Consider the following 22,225-nt stretch of genomic DNA (forward strand, 5'->3'; position numbering starts at 1 on the left):
TGTGAGACGGGCGAAATACCCTCAGACTTCAGGAAGAATTTAATAATTCCAATCCCAAAGAAAGCAGGTGTTGACAGATGCGAAAATTGTCGAACTATCAGTTTAATAAGTTACGGCTGCAAAATACTAATAGGAATTCTTCACAGACGAATGGAATAACTAGTAGATCAGATTAAGGAAAGGCAAACCTGCGTTTCTAGCATTTGTAGACTTAGATTACTCTCTTTCAAATTCTGAAGGTGGAAGAGGTAAAATACAGGGAGCGAAAGGCTATTTACAATTTGTACAGAAACCAGATAGCAGTTATAAGAGTCGAAGGACACGAAAGGGAAGCAGTGGTTGCGAAGGGAGTGAAACAGGATTTTAGCCTCTTCCCGATGTTATTCAATCTGTATATTGAGCAAGCAGTGAAGGAAACAAAAGAAAAATTTGGAGTAGGTATTAAAATCCATGGAGAAGAAATAAAAACTTTCAGGTTGTAATTCTGTCAGAGACAGCAAAGGGCTTGGAAGAGCAGTTGAACGGAATGTACCGTGTCTTGAAAGGAGGGTATAAGATGAACATCAACAAAAGCAAAACCAGGATAATGGAATGTAGTCGAATTAAGTCGGGTGATGCTGAGGGAATCAGATTACGAAATGAGACACTTAAAATAGTAATGGAGTTTTGCTGTTTGGGGAGCAAAATAAGTGATGATGGTCGAAGTAGAGAGGATACAAAATGTAGACTGGCAATGGCAAGGAAAGCGTTTCTGAAGAAGAGAAATTTGTTAACATCGAGTATAGATTTAAGTGTCAGGAAGTCGTTTCTGAAAGTATTTGTATGGAGTGTAGCCATGTATGGAAGTGAAACATGGACGATAAATAGTTTGGACAAGAAGAGAATAGAAGCTTTCGAAATGTGGTGCTACACAAGAATGCTGAAGATTAGATGGGTAGATCACATAACTAATGAGGAGGTATTGAATAGGTATTGAACTGGGGAGAAGTTTGAGGTACAACTTGAAGAAGGGCTCGGTTGGTGTGACATGTTCTGAGGCATCAAGGGATCACCAATTTAGTATTGGAGGGCAGCGTGGAGGGTAAAAATCGTAAAGGGAGACCAAGAGATGAAATCACTAAGCAGATTCAGAAGGATGTAGGTTGCAGTAGGTACTGGGAGATGAAGATGCACAGGACAGAGTAGCATGGAGAGCTGCATCAAACCAGTCTCAGGACTGAAGACCACAACAACAACATTATTGTTATTTTATTTAGAACGGGAAGTGGTCAAGCTTTGATTATTTAAATATTTTGAAATGTAAAATAGTGTAGAATAAGCTGTAGCCAATCAGATGGACGGCTTCAGGAAAGGGAACTGCCCCAGTCAGTTGAGCGAGGATATTTGGCGCGCGAGAAACGAGGCCGGGGACGGGCAGAGGTAGTGCTGGTGCAGAGGTGAGAGCGGACAGTTCTGGTCTAGACACCAAAGGGTACAATGCGGGGGCAGACGCAGAAGCGGACAGTTCAGCTGGAGACACCAAAGGATACAATTCGGATTGAGTCACGGAAGCGGACAGCCGGTCTTTAGGCAGCCAGGAACTGAGAAGACTTAGAAAATTTTTAGTTGCGTGGTATCGCGGGACTTAGTCTCTGAGCGGTGAGCAGCCGCGCGCCTGGTGTGAACTTTAACTTTTCACGTAGACAACAGGTATTTCGCGATGAGATTCTGAATGTTCGAACTGTGTCAAATGGATATGCGCTCGAGTGTAACAGCCACTCTAAATACGACCACTTTCTCCATTAGTTTGCTTTCTGAATAAACATTATTCTAACCAAATCGAAACTATGATGCCTACATCATTTATGGGTCGTTAATTTAGTTCCCGATATTATTAATACTGATTTTATATGTTAACTTTGTATTTCTTAAACTTGCCATCAGCCAGACAATTTAATCAAAGAGTCACAAGTGTTTAATTTAGGGCTAGTAATGCGACACGTGCGGTTCAACCCCTAGACGAGTTTGAGCCAAGACATTTCGACGAAGAGGAACCGCATGTGAGCCCGAACATCATTGGAATGTTACCTCCAAGGCTTCCGGAATGTATACATCTTTACCTCAAAGTCTGCCTCAAATGGCTGTTAGTCGGATTTCTGTTGCGTGCAGTTCATCTTTGTTGTTGTTGTTGTTGCTCTCCACAGCAGTCTTCCCTATTCAACCATCTTTGTCACTGCGTGGCTACCACAACCTACATCCCTTGAACCTCCTTATTGTGGCCTAGCCTTGGTTTCCCTCTGTAATTTTTACCCCGCCCCTACATTTCCATAACGAAACTGACGATTCCTCGATACTTCATGCCGTGTCCCATCAAACGATCCCTTCTTTTATTCAAGTTGTGCCACAAATGTTTTACCAATCCAGTTGCGTATATTGCCATCAGTTGTTCGATCTACCGAAACCCACCGTGTCCTACAAGTAAATACGCAGCCGATACCTTGCCAATTACCTCATAAAATTACTGCACATAACATGTAAAATTTCTGCATCTAGACGTTCAGCAAAGTACCTAATGGGTTGTGGCGACTAAAACGTCGCGCGCGTCTCCACACATGAGGAACTCGTAAGCAGACTACCTCTGTCCGGAACTAGTGTGTATAATCATCTGTCTCTGAGAATGAATGACTGAGATCACGAGTACGGGACACAAGCACACTTCGGTCACACATAAAATAAATACATATAGGTGAGACAAATAAACAGATTAAATACTATTTAGCAAGGGCAATCGCAGCAACAGATAATACAGGAAATGTGGGTACGCAGAGAAACCCTTCACCAGGCTAGTTAAATTTATGCGTATTTGCTTATTAATGTTAGCATTTTAGATCTGGTAGAATTCAGAACGTCCTTGGTGGCGTACTTTAAGTATTAAGCAGAACAATCAACAAACAAGTGACCCCTGATTGGGGTAAAGTTTATGTCAGCACTAAAGAATGGATGATGGTCTGGCTTTCGATATTGTGTCTGTAAGGAGTTTTGATTTCAACTCGTAGTTAGAAGATTATAAAGCCTCATTATAGTCGTTTATATGAACGTAATTCGTTGTGAGTCAGCTACGTGAAGTTCTCCCTTTTGAAATAGACTTTCACGGCACAGAACCTAATTGTAATCTGAGGTGTTACTGTAGAGCTGTTGAAAGGTAAACTGAAAACTAGCTTGAACTTACAAATGCTCTTTAATAATGTTTATTGATGGGAATTCGTGTTGACAGCTCGCAGTACTGTAATGTTGGCTGACAATCGGCAAAGTGATTGCAGAGATGTGCGTGCTCCAGCTTCCTACCTGTGACGACAGGTGTAACATCTACGGTGTAGATGCTCCTTTGTCTCCAGTGATACCTATACAATCTGGAAGTAGAAGTCTGGTCTCTGAGTGTAGTTCTGCAGCGTCTCTGGAGATCATGTGTTCTGAATCGTCCGTCATGGTATAGTTTGACAAACAAATTTCCATCGGTCCTGCCTACTTGTGATGTAATAGGCTGATATGCGAGCGGAATCGAAAAGTATTCTCTTTTTGTGTTCTAGAGACATTTCCTAGCAGCCATATTGTCATTTGGCAAGAAAGGAAAGAGACCTTCTATGGCCGGCACGATCAGACTGCTGATGTTCAACATTCAGGTAGTATAGAGATCACTGGTTGTCTCGTTGTTCGCTGACTCGTCGAAATACTACATAGTAAACTTTCCCCGTTTCAAAAGGACGACACAGGCCGATCGAATAAATTTAATGTTAAGAAAACAAGACGATTACCAGAAAACAACAGTGAACAGTTGGCCGAATACGCATCCTGAGGAGCAGTCGACACTAAAATTAAATTGTCAAGGAGCTCGGTCCTCACGTAAATTTCAGATACAGTTTTGAGCACACAGAACCTGGACATCTAAGAGGACAGTCAGTCTCACTCGTAGTGTTCAGCTTCACTCCTAACTGCTAAACACTGCATCTGTACATGTTGTTGTAGCGGTCTTCAGTCCTGCAACTGGTTTGATGCAGCTCTCCATGCTACTCTTTCCTGTGCACGCCTCCTCATCTCCCAGTACCTACTGCAACCCACATCCTTCTGAATCTGCTTAGTGCGCTTAGTGTATTGATCTCTTGGTCTCCCTCTACGATTTTTACCCTCCACGCTGCCCTCCAATGCTAAATTTGTGATCCCTTGATGCCTCAAAACATGTCCTACCAACCGATCCCTTCTTCTAGTCAAGTTGTGCCACAAACTTCTCTTCTCCCCAATCCTATTCAATACCTCCTCATTAGTTACATGATCTACCCACCTTATCTTCAGCATTCTTCTGTAGCACCACATTTCGAAAGCTTCGATTCTCTTCTTGTCCAAACCGGTTATCGTCCATGTTTCACTTCCATACATGGCTACACTCCATACAAATACTTTCAGAAACGACTTCCTGACACTTAAATCTATACTCGATGTTAACAAATTTCTCTTCTTCAGAAACGATTTCCTTGCCATTGCCAGTCTACATTTTATATCCTCTCTACTTCGACCATCATCAGTTATTTTACTCCCTAAATAGCAAAACTCCTTTACTACTTTAAGTGTCTCATTTCCTAATCTAATCCCTTCAGCATCACCCGATTTAATTTGACTACATTCCATTATCCTCGTTTTGCTCTTGTTGATGTTCATCTTATATCCTCCTTTCAAGACACTGTCCATTCCGTTCAACTGCTCTTCCAAGTCCTTTGCTCTCTCTGACAGAATTACAATGTCATCGGCAAACCTCAAAGTTTTTACTTCTTCTCCATGAATTTTAATACCTACTCCAAATCTTTCTTTCGTTTCCTTCACTGCTTGCTCAATATACAGATTGAATAACATCGGGGAGAGGCTACAACCCTGTCTCACTCCTTTCACAACCACTGCTTCCCTTTCATGCCCCTCGACTCTTATAACTGCCATCTGGTTTCTGTACAAATTGTAAATAGCCTTTCGCTCCCTGTATTTTACCCCACCCACCATCAGAATTTGAAAGAGAGTATTCCAGTTAACGTTGTCAAAAGCTTTCTCTAAGTCTACAAATGCTAGAAACGTAGGTTTGCCCTTTCTTAATCTTTCTTCTAAGGTTGGTTGGTTGTTTTGGGGAAGGAGACCAGACAGCGTGGTCATCGGTCTCATCGGATTAGGGAAGGACGGCGAAGGAAGTCGGCCGTGCCCTTTCAGAGGGACCATCCCGGCATTTGCCTGGAGTGATTTAGGGAAATCACGGAAAACCTAAATCAGGATGGCCGGACGTGGGATTGAACCGTCGTCCTCCCGAATGCGAATCCAGTGTCTAACCACTGCGCCACCTCGCTCGGTCTTTCTTCTAAGGTAAGTCATAAGGTTAGTATTGCCTCACGTGTTCCAACATTTCTACGGAATCCAAACTGATCCTCCCCGAGGTCCGCTTCTACCAGTTTTTCCATTCGTCTGTAAAGAATTCGCGTTAGTATTTTGCAGCTGTGACTTATTAAACTGATAGTTCTGTAATTTTCACATCTGTCAACACCTGCTTTCTTTGGGATTGGAATTATTATATTCTTCTTGAAGTCTGTGGGTATTTCGCCTGTCTCTTACATCTTGCTCACCAGATGGTAGAGTTTTGTCATGACTGGCTCTCCCAAGGCCATCAGAAGTTCTAATGGAATGTTGTCTACTCCCGGGGCATTGTTTCGACTCAGGTCTTTCAGTGCTCTGTCAAACTCTTCACGCTGTATCATATCTCCCATTTCATCTTCATCTACATCCTCTTCCATTTCCATAATATTGTCCTCAAGTACATCGCCCTTGTATAAACCCTCTATATACTCCTTCCACCTTTCTGCCTTCCTTTCATTGCTTAGAACTGGGTTGCCATCTGAGCTCTTGATATTCATACAAGTGGTTCTCTTCTCTCCAAAGGTCTCTCTAATTTTCCTGTAGACAGTATCTATCTTACCCCTAGTGAGACAAGCCTCTACATCCTTACATTTGTACTCTATCCATCCCTGCTTAGCCATTTTGCACTTCCTGTCAATCTCATTTTTGAGACGTTTGTATTCCTTTTTGCCTGCTTCATTTACTGCATTTTTATATTTTCTCCTTTCATCAATTAAATTCAATATTTCTTCTGTTACCCAAGGATTTCTATTAGCCCTCGTCTTTTAACCTACTTGATCCTCTGCTGCCTTCACTACTTCATCCCTCAGAGCTACCCATTCTTCTTCTACTGTATTTCTTTCCCCCATTCCTGTCAATTGTTCCCTTATGCTCTCCCTGAAACTCTCTACAACCTCTGGTTCTTTCAGTTTATCCAAGTCCCATCTCCTTAAATTCCTGCCTTTTTGCAGTTTCTTCAGTTTCAATCTGCAGTTCATAACCAATAGATTGTGGTCGGAATCCACATCTGCCCCTGGAAATGTCTTACAATTTAAAACCTGGTTCCTAAATCTCTGTCTTACCATTATGTAATCTATCTGATACCTTTTAGTACCTCCAGGATTTTTCCAGGTATACAACCTTCTTTCATGATTCTTGAACCAAGTGTTAGCTATGATTAAGTTATGCTCTGTGCAAAATTCTACAAGGCGGCTTCCTCTTTCATTTCTTCCCCCCCAATCCATATTCACCTACTATGTTTCTTTCTCTCCCTTTTCCTACTGACGAATTCCAGTCACCCATGACTATTAAATATTCGTCTCCCTTCACTACCTGAATAATTTCTTTTATCTCGTCATACATTTCATCAATTTCTTCATCATCTGCAGAGCTAGTTGGCATATAAACTTGTACTACTGTAGTAGGCACGGGCTTTGTGTCTATCTTGGCCACAATAATGCGTTCACTATGCTGTTTGTAGTAGCTAACCCGCACTCCTATTTTTTTATTCGTTATTAAACCTACTCCTGCATTACCCTTATTTGATTTTGTATTTATAACCCTGTAATCACCTGACCAAAAGTCTTGTTCCTCCTGCCACCGAACTTCACTAATTCCCACTATATCTAATTTTAACCTATCCATTTCCCTTTTTAAATTTTCTGACCTACCTGCCCGATTAAGGGATCTGACATTCCACGCTCCGATCCGTAGAATGCCAGTTTTCTTTCTCCAGATAACGACGTCCTCTTGAGTAGTCCCCGCCCGGAGATCCGAGTGGGGGACTATTTTACCTCCGGAATATTTTACCCAAGAAGACACCATCATCATTTAATCATACAGTAAAGCTGCATGTCCTCGGGAAAAATTACGGCTGTAGTTTCCCCTTGCTTTCAGCCGTTCGCAGTACCAGCACAGCAAGGCCGTTTTGGTTAATGTTACAAGGCCAGATCACTCAATCACCAGACTGTTGCCCCTGCAACTACTGAAAAGGCTGCTGCTCCTCTTCAGGAACCACATGTTTGTCTGGCCTCTCAACAGATACCCCTCCGTTGTGGTTGCACCTACGGTACGGACAACTGTATCGCTGAGGCACGCAAGCCTCCCCACCAACGGCAACGTCCATGGCTCAAAATCATTATAATCCAAAGTAAACAATTTTAACACACATAAAATGCTGAAAAAATATATACAGGCTTCATTAACGTCTTACAGAGCGACAGCCTGCTGCTGTAGCCGAGAGGTTCTAGGCGCTTCAGTCCGCCAGCGAGCTGCTGCTAGGGTCGCAGGTTCGAATCGTACCTTGGGCATGGAAGTGTGTGATGTCCTTAGGTTAGTTAGGTTAAAGTAGTTCTAGGTCTAGGGAACTGATGACCTCAGATGTTAAGTCCCGTAGTGCTTATAGCCATCTGAACCATTTTTGAACAGAACAACAAAGATCAGTACGGTAAATCCGGTACGGATTCCGCGCGTTTTATGTGCTAGTTTTACGATCTAGAAAAAAGATATCTGCCTCCATTAGATCGGTGCGCAGGAGGAATAGAGCTTCTCTGACGAGCTGACCTGGAGAAAACTATTATTTCTTTCAAGTTTTGACAATGAAATCGTAAATTTACACGCCCTTGAAATGTGTAAGAACTATACTCCGTAATTTTTACGTACCACGCAAGCGGCTATTCTTAACACAGTGCAAGCCAGTCAGGAATTATCTGTTTTCCTTTAACTCGTATTACAGCCTCGAGGAACCGCAAACTCCTTCGCCTACTCTACAATGAAAGGTGCCACAGAACAATAATAATTTAGTACACCCATCTCTTCATTTGAATGGGTATCATTAAATAACGAACGGACATACTCGCATCTGCTCAAGCTGTATTCACGCTAAGAAGTAAAGCTACCAAAATGTGGCAAAACAAGATAATATAAACTATGTCTGACATGTTTCGGTGAGACTACCATCAAACGAACCGATCGCCAGCAACTTTATAACCAAACTGAAGAGGATAAGCGGTGGCTTACACGCGATAAATCTAAGTCAATGTGTCCAAAAGGACAGTAACCACACTCCTCACGAATTCATGTCAACAGTCTTTACAGCTTCACCATCCAGTTCAATCGTGCGTAGAGAGTCATCTTGACGTCAAAGCAATTGACCAACGATCGTAATGGTATTTGGTGTTGTTCCAATATGTTCCATAGCCAAGAAACAACTAGAGAGACAGTAACTAAGTGCTCTTACAAAGAGTGACTCTTTTCAGCCTGTGTCTGATTTTATAAGAGACAGCATCTTCTTCTTATTCTACATGATCAGGCCCAGTGGACCGTACGCTGCAACAAGTTTCCTCTTCCACTGTACTCTGTCCATTGCTGCTATCCACCATCCGTCCACACCTATTGATGCTTAGTTTAAATCTTCATGGAGGCTTCCCTCCGCCAGCCGCTGGTGGCAGAGCGGCTCTGGCGCTACAGTCTGGAACCGCGCGACCGCTACGGTCACAGGTTCGAATCCTGCCTCGGGCATGGATGTGTGTGATGTCCTTAGGTTAGTTAGGTTAAAGTAGTTCTAAGTTCTAGGGGACTAATGACCTCAGCAGTTAAGTCCCATAGTGCTCAGAGCCATTTGAACCATTTTTGCAGTGAATAGGTGGGCAGATCATTACAACATCACTGTCGACAGTTGTCTGAAGCAACGGCGGAGAACTACTGTGACACGCGTGTCCGTCTAAAACGAGAAGGGGCTTTCCCAATGACTTGTGTTTCAGAAAATGACACGTGAACTATCTGTAGAACAGGTCTGCACTAACGTATGACGACTCTGGGTTCATGTAAACGTCGAAGCCCGGAGGCAAACCACCAGCAAACTCTGCTTGCTTTGTTATCCCTTCAAATATCAGAACAGGAGGCCTAAATGGGCCTGCAGCATTACAAGATGCCAGAACAGTTACATTTTCGCCTTTCTCTTTTGACGTTACTACGTTGACAGTTTTGGTACCTTTTTCCGTTATCACAGAAGCAGGATGGTTGATTGCCTGCATTGCAGACTCAATTTCAAAATTCTTCCTGGACTATCAAACAAATCATTTTCCTTCAATACTTCCGCCAATACTTCAAATTAATTACCAATAATTTCCGTAAACATTCCCGCCGCTTTTGCCAAGAAAAGACCCCTAGACTTGCGTCACTCAGTCCTGGATTTCTACGCAGGAAAGAGTTTAACCAGTCTTAACCCACTGTTTCAGATTCATGTTGAATTCCTTTCCTTTTCCATTCTGTATACAACTCGTCTCACTATCAACCTGTCAGGTGCAAACCAAACTGCTGCAAGAGCCTTGATACGGGCAACCAGTTTCTTCTCATTTACTGGTCCAAACAGTCATTAGTTTGTGAAAGGAAAATAAAATAAATTTCACAAACTAAATTACTTACAGCAGATAATATTTATTTAAACGTCGTTACTATTTATTTCGATTGAGTAGAATTTAAGTGTTACTGATTATTAACACGACTTGGGTGATGACTCAAATAGCTATACCTGCTGCTCCCAGTGTGCCATTTTCCAGTGTCTGTATGCCTCCATGAATATTATTTCCTTTGCTTTCAGGCTTTTTAAAGCTTCTCTTAAATTTTCCTTTGTCCTCTGAATTCTCTTTCAGTACCCTTCATTTTGTATTGAGTAGATATGTCAACAATATTTGTATATTTCTGTAAATCATAAAATTGTATAGTAGCAATGACTTTAACGGGGTACCCTTTTAATAGTGTGGAATATTTTCAGATCACGTATCAAGTCTGATAGCAATGAGGCGTTTATACCAGATTGCTGTGCGGCAACTCTCTAAGTGTCAGATAGAGACGCCGCACTATCCTGTTGTCGTACATCAAGGCTAATATGGCCGAAAATAGGCTTATTGTCTACTTTGATAATGCTTATGACCTCTTCTATAATATGAATGGCTGATTTAAGCATCTGAAACCAACTTCATATACAATATATGAACACAAGGGAAACATTGCCAGAAGGACACAAGTACTCACCTCCGTAGATCGACTACAATTTGCGTAATATTCGAGCAAAGTTTTACAAAGAAACTAATATAGTATGCATACTGACAACTAGTGGTCATGGTGGGAACCTCTATTTATAGAGTGAGCAATGTCTCTACTGGAGCAGCATCTGTATCGGATCTACCCTGTTAGTAGTTGTACAATATATTAACAAGAAACAAGTAAGCCCGTTACACACTCATAATTTTCTGCTTTCTTCTGTAGCACCATACTTCAAAAGCTTCTATTCTCTTCTTGTCTATACTGATTACTGATTACTGCTCACGTTTCGCTTCCGCAGAAGGCTATTTTAACAAATTGCTCTCCTTCAGAAATACTTTTCTTACCATTTCCCGTGTGCATATCCTCTTTGCTTCAGCAATGATCAGTTATTATGCTGCCCAAATAGCAAAACTCATCTACTACTTTCATTATCTCAGTTCCTAATCTGATTCCCTCGGCGTCGCTTTATTTAATTTGGTTGCATTTCATTACCCTTGTTTTACTTTTGTTGATATTAATCTTGTAAATTTGGTTCAAGTGCTCTTGGAAGTCATTGTCATGTCTAAGAGCTAAAATGTAATTAATGAATCACAAACATTTTATTTCTTCTCCCTGTACTGTTATTCCCTCTCCAAACTTCTCCTTTGTGTCACCTCAGTGCTTGCTCAACGCAGAGCTTGAATAACATGTAGGGTAAGCTATAGCAACGTCTAATTCTCTGGTCAACAACTGCTTTCCCTTCGTGTGGTTGGACTCTGACGCGTTGCAGTCTGAGTTCTGTAAAAGTTGTAAGCAACATTTCGTTCCCCTTTTTTTACATCCTAGTTAACTTCAGAATACCAAAGAGTTTAGTCCACCCAACATCGTCAAAAATTTTCTCTACACATGAAAATGCCACAAACGTACGTTTGCATTACACTTCGACCTATATTCTGGGATACGCCGTACTGTCAGTATGCATCGTGTGTTTCTACATTTCACCGGAACCCAAACTGAACGGCTTCTACTAGTTTCACCATTCTTCTTTAAATAATTCGTCTCAGTATTTTTCAACCTTGGCTTATTAAACTGACAGTCCAGTAATATTTACACGCCTTCTGTGGTGTAGGAATTATTGATGCTTCTTGAATTCCGAGGGTGATTGGCCTGTCGGATGTACCTTGCATACGAAGTGAAATAGTGTTGTCATGATTGGGGTTCCCAAGATATCAGTAACTCTGAGGGAATGTCGTCTGATCCAGGGGATGTCGACTTAGACATTTGAGGGTCCTGTCAGACTGTTTTCGCCATATCCCTTTTCTGGCGGTTAATTTTTGAGACTGTACTTGAAATCCGTTTTACGGTTCCTTTTATGTACATTTCGCATCAGTCAGTCCCATTTTTTGATTACATTTTACTATCTCTAGACACACACACACACACACATCCGCGTTGAATCCAGTACAACTGCGGCATCCAATAACTAATGCTGCCTGCTGTGGAGTGACAATAGCAGAGTGCCTCTGCTTCGCCTTGCTAACTGCTTGGTCAGCGTGGCGGGTTGCACATGGAAGGAACCAGGGTTCCATTCCTGACCGGATCGCTGAGATTGCTGTATGGGCTGTATGGGAAAGCCAATAATTTAAAAAAAAAGCTTGTAACGACCGTCGACCGGCCTACCGACCAGAGGACACCGTTTCCATGTCGTGGACGTGCTTGTTTCCTTGCTCTGTAGCGTCAGTGGTAACAAATGATCCAATGTGTTGATGTTGCCAGTTCCGGTTTCCAAATCCAGGTACGAGTATAGCTTGCTGTATGTACCGAAGTACTGGGCGGCCTTGGTTATAATCAGGGGAAAGCTCTGGTCGTGATTCAGAAAACATGTGATGTTCCTGGCCTAAGGATTGTCTCAAGAACTTATAAGCACTTTAGCTCTGCTCTTGCTGGTTTCCTGTATTTAATCAGAGCTGAGATATGACAGTTAATGAGCCAAATTGCATGACTTGCATTAATTGTGTTGATAAATGTTGACGGTTGTTGTCCACAGCTCGTGGTCGTGCAGTAACGTTCTTGCTTCCCACACCCGGGTTCCCGGGTTCGATTCCCGGCGGGGTGAGGGATTTTCTCTGCCTCGTGACGACTGTGTGTTGTGTGCTGTCCTTAGGTTAGTTAGGTTTAAGTAGTTCTAAGTTCTAGGGGACTGATGACCATAGATGTTAAGTCCTATAGTGCTCAGAGCCATTTGAACCATTTTGACGGTTGTTTTTTTCTATGTAAAAATTTGTTTCATAGAGATTTTAATGCAATTTATGTCACTGCAGTATTTTCGATGTACGGATAATTGGGAGGAAGGGGGGTGGAGGGGGCTTAAAGCACGTTGTTTCATTAGGGTGCCGCTTCTAAATTACTGTACTTGTAGCTTGAGTTCTTGTATTTGCAGAGAGCTTGTGGAGGGTTATCCATTAAATTGGTTAAAATTACATGTGGTCTTAAATTACGATATCCTTGCTACTGGTTGAGAGTTTCTGCTTTGAATATTGCTGAGTTTTTCATAGAGTCTTTGATGTAATGAAATTGAAATGCAATTTCAAAGAAATGTATCACGCTCAGCCCCACATAGCCCTTCCAAGAACTTAATCTGTCATACATTTCAAGTTCCATAATCGCGTGTTTGCATCTCAACGATATGCCATATTCTTCTGCTTTCAAAGGAGGATGGATATTTAAGTGTTTATAAACTTACTACTTACTTGTTTGCAATTCAAATTTGAGGTGCTTAAATATATCAACATAAATATTAGTGATATAAGTTTCAAGGGTAGATACTGATGGTGAGTTGCCACTGGCACGTGAATGTTGGTGGGAATACGTCTGCTTTATGTACCCTCGCCCCTCCTTTTCATCCGATGTTGTATTTACCTCTGTAGCAACAAAACGCGCCGGAACAGAGAATGGACATTGCAAAAGGAAGATTACACAGTGTATTTGCATGACGTGGTGTAGGCGACGAGTACCATTAACAACGCAGGATTAAGAGAAATGCTTGGCAGCTTCCGGCACAAGTGTTGAAAAGAAGGATTACGTGGATTATACCGAATAATTAACGATTTAGGATTAACGTTTACAGACATGAAACTCAGGCGGTATTTTCGTTTCATTTAGGACGGCACGAACGTACAGCTGTAGCCAAAGTAGGCCGATTCCCTCACAGAAGGCTACGGCAACTCTACAGAATTACTGTCAGTAAAATAAATGTTTTCGTTCTTTTAACTTTTATTTCAAGTCGTCCGGTATTACTGTAAAGCTTCTTGTGTTCATATTATTAGTCATATTGGTAGTCTATATCGTACCCTTACATCCATCCAGCTATGATATCGACCATGGATTCCTTGTCAAGGCCTTATACCTTAAACGTGATATTTTAGCATGTAAATCTGTTTTTTACACTGGCTTTATTTGCATTTTTATGTGCACATAAAGTTTTATTATATCCTTGGTTATCCACTTGGTCTTTTTTTAACTTAAGTTAACTTTCTTCTTGACATGTAAGCAATATTGACAAATTTTCAAATCAGTTTCATAAAGTGTAATAACCAATTTTTTACTTAGCGCTTTAGTTAAATTCGCACATTGTTATAGACCATTTAAGACTCTTATGAAGTATAGTTTGCTTCAACACATCTTTCGCTGTAGTTAACAGCTTTGACACATTTATTGAGAATTTCGCAGGTTCTAATGTTGCTTTGTCGTTAGTGTTACTACCTTGCTGCATTTGCATAAAATCGTGACCACTGATAATCATAGATTTCGCCTCTTTGTACATTGTCAATATTTTAATTTTCATTGCTATACTTTTCAAGTAACTGTACGACGGTATGTATCTTAACGTGCTTCAGTTTTGTATTACATATGAGAAACAATGTATATCTGTATATTGCTATTACTGTATTTTAACTTCGGATTGAATTATTCTTTGATGCTGGCATATCTTTTCACATATAATGAAAATTTACATTATTTTTAATAAGTAGTTTTTGATCAGTATGATCGGAAAAAAATTGCAGCGTGGTCTATAATTTTGCAACAATTTTGTAAGCTTGTTGTTGATGTAATCAGATTGGTTTATTTTGTATATAGCTTAACGTTGTTTATATATTATATGTTATTATGTAGGAGACTGCTAACACATGACTGTACCCAGTAGTATTATGCATTTATTTTGAAAACTTTCTGGCAGTATGGTGTCGGTTATCGACTTACACACATATAATAGCAGTGGGTATGCCCTTTCTGATATGTCTGACACCTCTGCACTTTGCTGATACAGTTACGGCATTTATTTTAGTGTTCTTAGTATTCCAAGGGAGTGTCTTTTCTGTGAGATAAACAATAATTACGTCTATGACGGTGGAGTCACCATAAACCTGTTTATCGCTTTCTTTTACGTAATATTTTTAATTTCACAATTTAATGGCAATATGCCATACGTAGGAGCTTTATAATTCACGTATCTGATAGTATGTAAAACTGGATTAATATTTTGTCGACATTATGCATGTTTATAAACCTTGTAACATATTTGTAACACTTACAGGTCTGAAGAATGGCAAAATAAGTTCGTTGACACTACTAAATAGGATGTGTGTCACCTGAGATGTAGACAATAAAACATCTACTTTCGAAGCTTTTTTAAGTCTATTCTTCGTTTTTATCAACTGCACAAAACACATATGTATCACAAGGCAAAGTTTTATTTTATTTTACTTTATTTTTGAGATTTTTTGGATTCCATTCTCTAGACTTAACGATTAGTTTTTAAGATAACTTTAAATCATTTTTATTGTAGTGTAAGAAAGTTTAAATAAACTTGCAATTTTCGCATTTCTTCCAGAAATAAAACATGGCCCATAGGGAGCAACTTATTACTTAAGTTTTGTTATATCCTTGTGAAGCAACCTAGCTTGGTTTCCTTGCTCAAAAACTGAGTAGTTCGTGATTTCGGCTCCATAAGGACAGGGTAATGAGTGCCTCTCTATTTGAAAAATCGTAGAATGCCATAAAATCGTATTAACATTTTACCTAAAAAAATATTGTTCAGAAGTGACTTTTTATCGAAAAACTTTATTACTTTCAACTTAATTATGAATACTGTACTGCTGCACTAACTTTAATAATACAACCTACAACCTGATACCTACAAAGCATGTGAGGAAAATACGACGTGAAAATCACATTTTCATTTAAACATACTTATTCTTCAACGATGTGTCCTTTTTGCCCTGGAACCTTAAGGGGACATAGAGACTACATCAGAAGTTCTTTTAATGTGTTCCATGAACTTGACGTTTGTCTTAATCGCGTAAGTTATAAGTTCAGTTTAGTAACTAGGTATACAGCGTTGTCATATTCATTTGCATGTTACTATGAAGAAATCTCTCTTAAGGAAGTAGACCTTAAATCAGAGAATTTAAATGGTCTCTTACTTTACTAGAACGAGCATTTAAATCCCATCAGTCATAATTTTTGGGGTGATTGCTCGAATGCTACTTGAATCCTTGTGTATTTTGGTCTGTTGGTTGTGCATTACGATGACTGTCTCAATTTTTAGTTAAAATGATTAAGGTGACTGAACGAGAGAAAGAAACCATAAGTGATATTTCAGTTTTCGTGAAGTAACACACGTGATATCACTGTTGACAACGTGATATATACATGTATGTTTTGGAACGATTCTGAAAAGCAAATACGGAGTTTTTGCTTCTGAAGCGGCACGCGATAAAGCTTGGACATGCATAGCGGTAAGGAAAGTACAGTCAGAACAGACTTCTTGTGGTCGCACTTCATATACATCCTTTCACTTGTTATATTTTGATGATCTCCCAACATATTTTTGTAGTTTCTGCCGTTGCCGATACTAATCTTCTAATTTTAGCACAGTTTCTCAGCTCCTGTGTCAGCAGTGGTTAATTATTCAAATAAATCTTCACTCCCCACGAAGTGTGATACCCTGCTGTGGAATTAATTTATACACTCGCAAACTTTAAAAGAATACTATTAATATTCACAGATTACAGTATGCTTCCAAGTATTTGATCCTAGTAATGCCCATACAAATAAGAGCAGCATAGCATACTGACCACAATCACTCGAGACATGACTATTTTTTGTTCAAAATTGGTTCAAATGGCTCCAAGCGCTATGGGACTTAACACCTGAGGTCATCAGTCTCCTACTTAAACCTAAATAACCTAAGGACATCACACAAATTCATGCCCGAGGCAGGATTCGAAACTGCGACCATAGCAGCAGCGTGGTTCCGGACTGAAGCACCTATAACCGCTCAGCCACACAGCCGGTGACTATTAAGGAATTTGAAATCACCATCAGGCATCGAAGAGGCATTATCTTCTGAATAACGCGCTGTAGGAAATCCAGCACTGCGACAGTACACTGTGTTAATCCATTGTCAGCGCTGAGCCGTTGGTTCAAAATAATTTCGACCCATGACTTCCACACGTTGTTAATGACAGTTGTAAGTGCCACTTCACCAGCTCTCCGCACACTGTATTCGTCAAAGTGCGCGTTTAGTTGGCAAACTTATGGGTGATTGGTTATTGATGATACTTCCGCCAGAAGGACCAACACCTCCTCTTGAAATCCTACTTTGTAAACAATTCTCTGTCCAGAACTTACCCTGTTCACTGTGGCTTTCACGACATGGTTGGTCGGAGGTATTATCCAGGGGCACACACTATGTGATCAAAAGTATCCGGACACTTGGCTGAAAATGACTTACAAGTTCGTGGCGCCATCCATCGGTAATTCTGGAATTCAATATGGTGTTGGCCCACCCTTAGCATTGATGACCTCTTCCTCTCTTACTGGCATACGTTCAATAAGGTGCTGGAAGGATTCTTGGGGAATGGCAGTCCATTCTCCACGGAGTGCTGCACTGAGGAGAGGTATCGATGTCGGTCGGTGAGGCTTGGCACGAAGTCGGCGTTCCAAAACATCCCAAAGGTGTTCTATAGGATTCAGGTCAGGACTCTGGGCAGACCAGTCCATTACAGCGATGTTATTGTGGTGCAATGACTCCGCCACAGGCCATGCATTATGAACAGCTGCTCGATCGTGTTGAACGACGCAATTGCCACCTCCTATTGCCCTTCAACAATGGGAAGCAAGAAGGTGCTTAAGACATAAATGTATGCCCGTGCTGCGATAGTGCCACGCAAAACAACAAGGGATGCAAGGCCTCTCCACGAAAAACACGACCACACCATAACACCACCGTCTCCGAATGTTATTATTGGCATTACACACGCTGGCAGATGACGGTCACCGGGCATTCCTCATGCCCACACCCTGCCAGTGGAACGCCACATTGCGTACCGTGATTCATCACTCCACATAACGTTTTTCCACTGTTCAATCATCCAATGTTTACGCTCCTTTCACCAAGGGGGGAGTCGTTTGGCATTTACCGGCGTGAGGTGTGGCTTATGAGCAGACTCACTTCCCATCTAACTGTCATAATACTTGCAGTGTATCCTGATGCAGTTTGGAATTCCTGTGTGATGGCCTATTACACATTAAGACCCTCTTCAACTTTCGGCAGTCTCTGTCAGTCAAGAAACGAGGTCGGCCTGTACGCTTTTGTGCTGTACATGTCCCTTTACGTTTCTACTTCAGTGTCACATCGTAAACAGTGGACCTAGGGGTGTTTAGAAGTCTGGAAATCTCGCGTACAGACGTATGACAGAAGTGACACCCAATAACCTGACTACGTTCGAAATCGGTGAGTTCCGATGAGCTCCCCATTCTGCCCTCTCACGATGTCTAATGACGAGGTCGCTGATACGGAGTACCTGACAGTAGGTGGTAGCACAATGAACCTACTATGAAAAACATATGTTTTCGAGGGTATCCGGATACTTTTGATTCTTGGAATTACTATGTCTGCTAATGCCTGTTACAAAAGAATTGTCTGTTCATTCCTTCTGATTTCCGACCAATACATTTTCCTTCACCATATATTAATTGTACGTCCACGAAAGTCATGTAACGAGAAATGAATTCTCTGACTCTGACAGTCACGAACTGTAAACAGTGGTAACTACCACAGTAGACCCATCACAAATGATTGCCTGGTATCAACTACTCACTGCACGCTATTCAGTCATATTAATGTGAACACTGTCAAAGACCTGAATAACCACATTTTTCAATGCTAATCGCTTTGAGACGTGCAAGAAGAGAGTCAATGAGGTTTGGGTAGGTACCGGCAAGGATGTGGACCCATACCGACTCCAGCTTCACTATGTCTCTCGGATGAGGATCCATGACACGGAAAGCCCCATCGAGGTGGTCCCACCGATTCCCAACAGGTTTTTAATCCTGGGAGTTTGGTGGCGAAGTGATTTCGGTAAATTCGTCTTGGTGGACTTCTAATCACACACGTACACTACCAGCTGTGCGACATATCGGATTTTACTGCCTGCAGATGTCAGAGTGCCGAGGAAAAACGAACTGCTTGTTGTGATGGACGTGGTCTCCAAGGATAGATGTGTTGTTCAACTGTGCCTTCCGAAACGACAAGATCATCCATGGAATGCCACGAATACATTCCCCAGACCCTAACGCTTCCTCCTCCTACCTAGTCGCTTTCGCTCTCAGACATTTCACGACGTACATGCCATCGGCCATGTGTCCGATGGAGCATAAAACGTGGTTCAAATGGAAAAGCCATCTGTCTCCACTCAGTGGACGTCCAGTTACGATATTGGCGTGCAAATTGCTGCCTTCTTCGGTGGTGAACAGCAGCCGGCAAGGGCCATGAAACAGGTGCCGGCTGTGGAGGACCATACGCAGCAACGTTCGCTGAACGACCGTCGGGGACACACTGTTGGTAGCACCTTGATTCCCCTGGATTGCCAGTTGCTCAATATTTTCACGTCTATTCACCCGTGCACATCTTCACAAACCGCTTACAAACTCAGTCTTTTCGGAAATGCTTCAACCTTTGTCCCAAAAGCCAAGGATCATGCCCTTCCCGATGACAGATTAATCGCTTCGTTTCCTCATTAGGCCAACGGAAGCTCTGTTTTCCGCAGCCCCTGGCACATTTTGTATATCCTCTCTCCCCTGCTATTGCTGTCATCTGCCTTCTGTTAGTGGTTTTTGCCTGTTGACTTCGAGCGTAGGCGGTGGTCATGTTAATGTGACTGGACCGTGTATATGGATGTGAAGAACATTACCCTCGTCAGTTGCACAGCACCAAAATTTATACTCTGATTACCATGAACAAGTAGCTAAAGAATTACGTGTATGCAATCAGCAGATTTCTTTATCGAGGGTCACAAAAAACAATAAAAGTAAAGCAGGTAGAAGACCTGATCGAATGTCAATATAACTCCAGCGACGTACACAATATCGGTGTGCATGTCAACGATTGGGTACGCAACACTCTATGACATGTAGGGCGGGCACCAGAGTCCATTACTGTTGTTCGAAATTACTGTTGTTACCAGTAACGTACATAAGTGGCGTCAACACTGTCAGATGTTTAGTAATCACTGTCATATCACGTACTCATTTGAGATAGCGTTATCAGCACTTGATTGTGTTAGAAAGGGGCTTCATTTGTAGGTATCCATTTCGCCAGCTGGTTGAATCGTGTAATAACCAGATTTATGGGGCATCCGTACATGACAGTGAATGATTTGGACTGCATGGGAACGTTATGGGAGGCATAATCGTCGTTGAGTTTCCAGTGTACAACGTCTGACCATCATAACATCGAATAGCCGTATTGTGCACCAAGAACATTGTTAGCTCTTCACATCTGCACCTGCCATCCGAAGACAAGCATTGAACACTCTGCAACATTTTGTGACGTCCCACACCATTGGTTCGAGACTATCTGCAGCCGGACTACGGATTATCGTCCCATGCGACCGTGAGGCATGGTCTGTTGATGACTGGCATCGCACTGTGGTGAGCGATGAATCTGCAGTTGCGACTAGCCCGCGTGACAGTCCACAGCGAGTATTGCTTCCACTTGGGGACAGTTCCCAGTCTTCCAGTGCTTTGGAGAGGCATAGCGGTGTTACCCAGAAGTCATCGTGTAGTCACCCATCGGGCATGGGTTCCAGTCATGGCTGGTAATGACTGAGGGGACCTTGACGGCAGAAATGCATGTCGCGGACATCGAGGGGACGAGGGGACCGGGACGGCACAAATACATATCACGGACATCCTGTGACCTCAAGTAATACTTCTCATAAGACATAACGTGGTGCTATTTTTCAACCGTGTTGTGCACTTCCACGTATCTCTATGAGCTGTGTGTGTGATTTTGTGACAGTCCCGTGATCAGCGAGGTGACAGATCTGTTCCTTATACAATGTGCGTGGGACGTCAACTCTGTCAAAGTAACAGCAGGAAAGATATCACTGACTAGTTACAAAAGTTTTGAGCCAGCTTGCCGCAGCAGAGGATACAATTGCCCTATGACAACCTTCTCAATCGTTTTAATGCACACATCGACAGCACACCTTTGCAGCGTCTAACTGATAAGTAGCTTCATATTGTAAGTATGAGTGAAAGTTGCGAGACGTGCTACAGTTTTTAATGCTTATTTTGCTTAATATGGCTCTTAAAATGGTGATAGATCGCAAAAAAATAGTCATTAGTTGGTAATTAAAATGGTTCAAATGGCTCTGAGCACTATGGGACTTAAATTCTGAGGTCATTAGTCACCTAGAACTTAGCACTACTTAAACCTAACTAACCTAAGGACATCACACACATCCATGCCCGAGGCAGGATTCGAACCTGCGACCGTAGCGGTCGTGCGGTTCAAGACTGTAGCGCCTAGAACCGCTCGGCCACTCTGGCCGACAGTTGGTAATTCAACTCCTTTATTTTCATAACGTGTTCGGGCTTAGCCCACCATCAGATGAACTGCTAAATTAATAACAAATCTTTTTATATTACAAATTTGAATGCATACATACACGTACTAACACAGGTACCAAAGTATTACGAATACAATATGGTTACAATGTTGTGACAAAGAAGTATTTCAAAGTTATGAAGTAATTGTATTTATATAAAAAAGAAATACTGATAAGACATACATACAGCTAGTAAGAGAATAAATACAGTGACCATCACTACTGTACACGTAACCTCGCTTACGCTAGACGGCGTAAGCGGCGGTGCTGCAGCCCGCCGGTACAGGATCGTGAACTATTATTTTTATCAAGATTTGTTTTACAATGAGAACAAAAGTTTATATAAATTCAATGTACTGCGTATTTTATGACAGCATTTAGGCAACTAAAACATATTTAAGGCACGTAATGAAACATAGAAAAGTGAAATAAAAATATTAAACTAAGCATGAAACCGTAGTTACTAAGTAACTCACTTTGACTCTATGTGTACGACAAAATAAAGTAGAAGATAGTACATTTCTACTAGTGAGCATTGCAAACGAGAATTTAAGCTAGTAGCTGATCAAAAACGCTGAAAAAACATTGACTGTTATTTGTTACTTGTTCATTTATTACAGTATCTGGGATAATACGACGAAGAGCATAAATTTGAAGATCTTCTAAAATGCCCAGATTCCTGCCTTTGGGTTCTATTTCAACTACTCTCAGTAGGACTTACAGAAACTGGTAACCTGTCCCTCAAATGAGAACCTAGGGCACTGCTATTACTTACGCAACTGTGCTCCCCGAAACTTATTTTAAAATCCCTACCCGTTTGGCCTTTGTAAATACTGTCGCAG

This window comes from Schistocerca piceifrons, chromosome 5, assembly GCF_021461385.2.
Source record: "Schistocerca piceifrons isolate TAMUIC-IGC-003096 chromosome 5, iqSchPice1.1, whole genome shotgun sequence".
In the NCBI taxonomy this organism is placed as follows: domain Eukaryota; kingdom Metazoa; phylum Arthropoda; class Insecta; order Orthoptera; family Acrididae; genus Schistocerca; species Schistocerca piceifrons.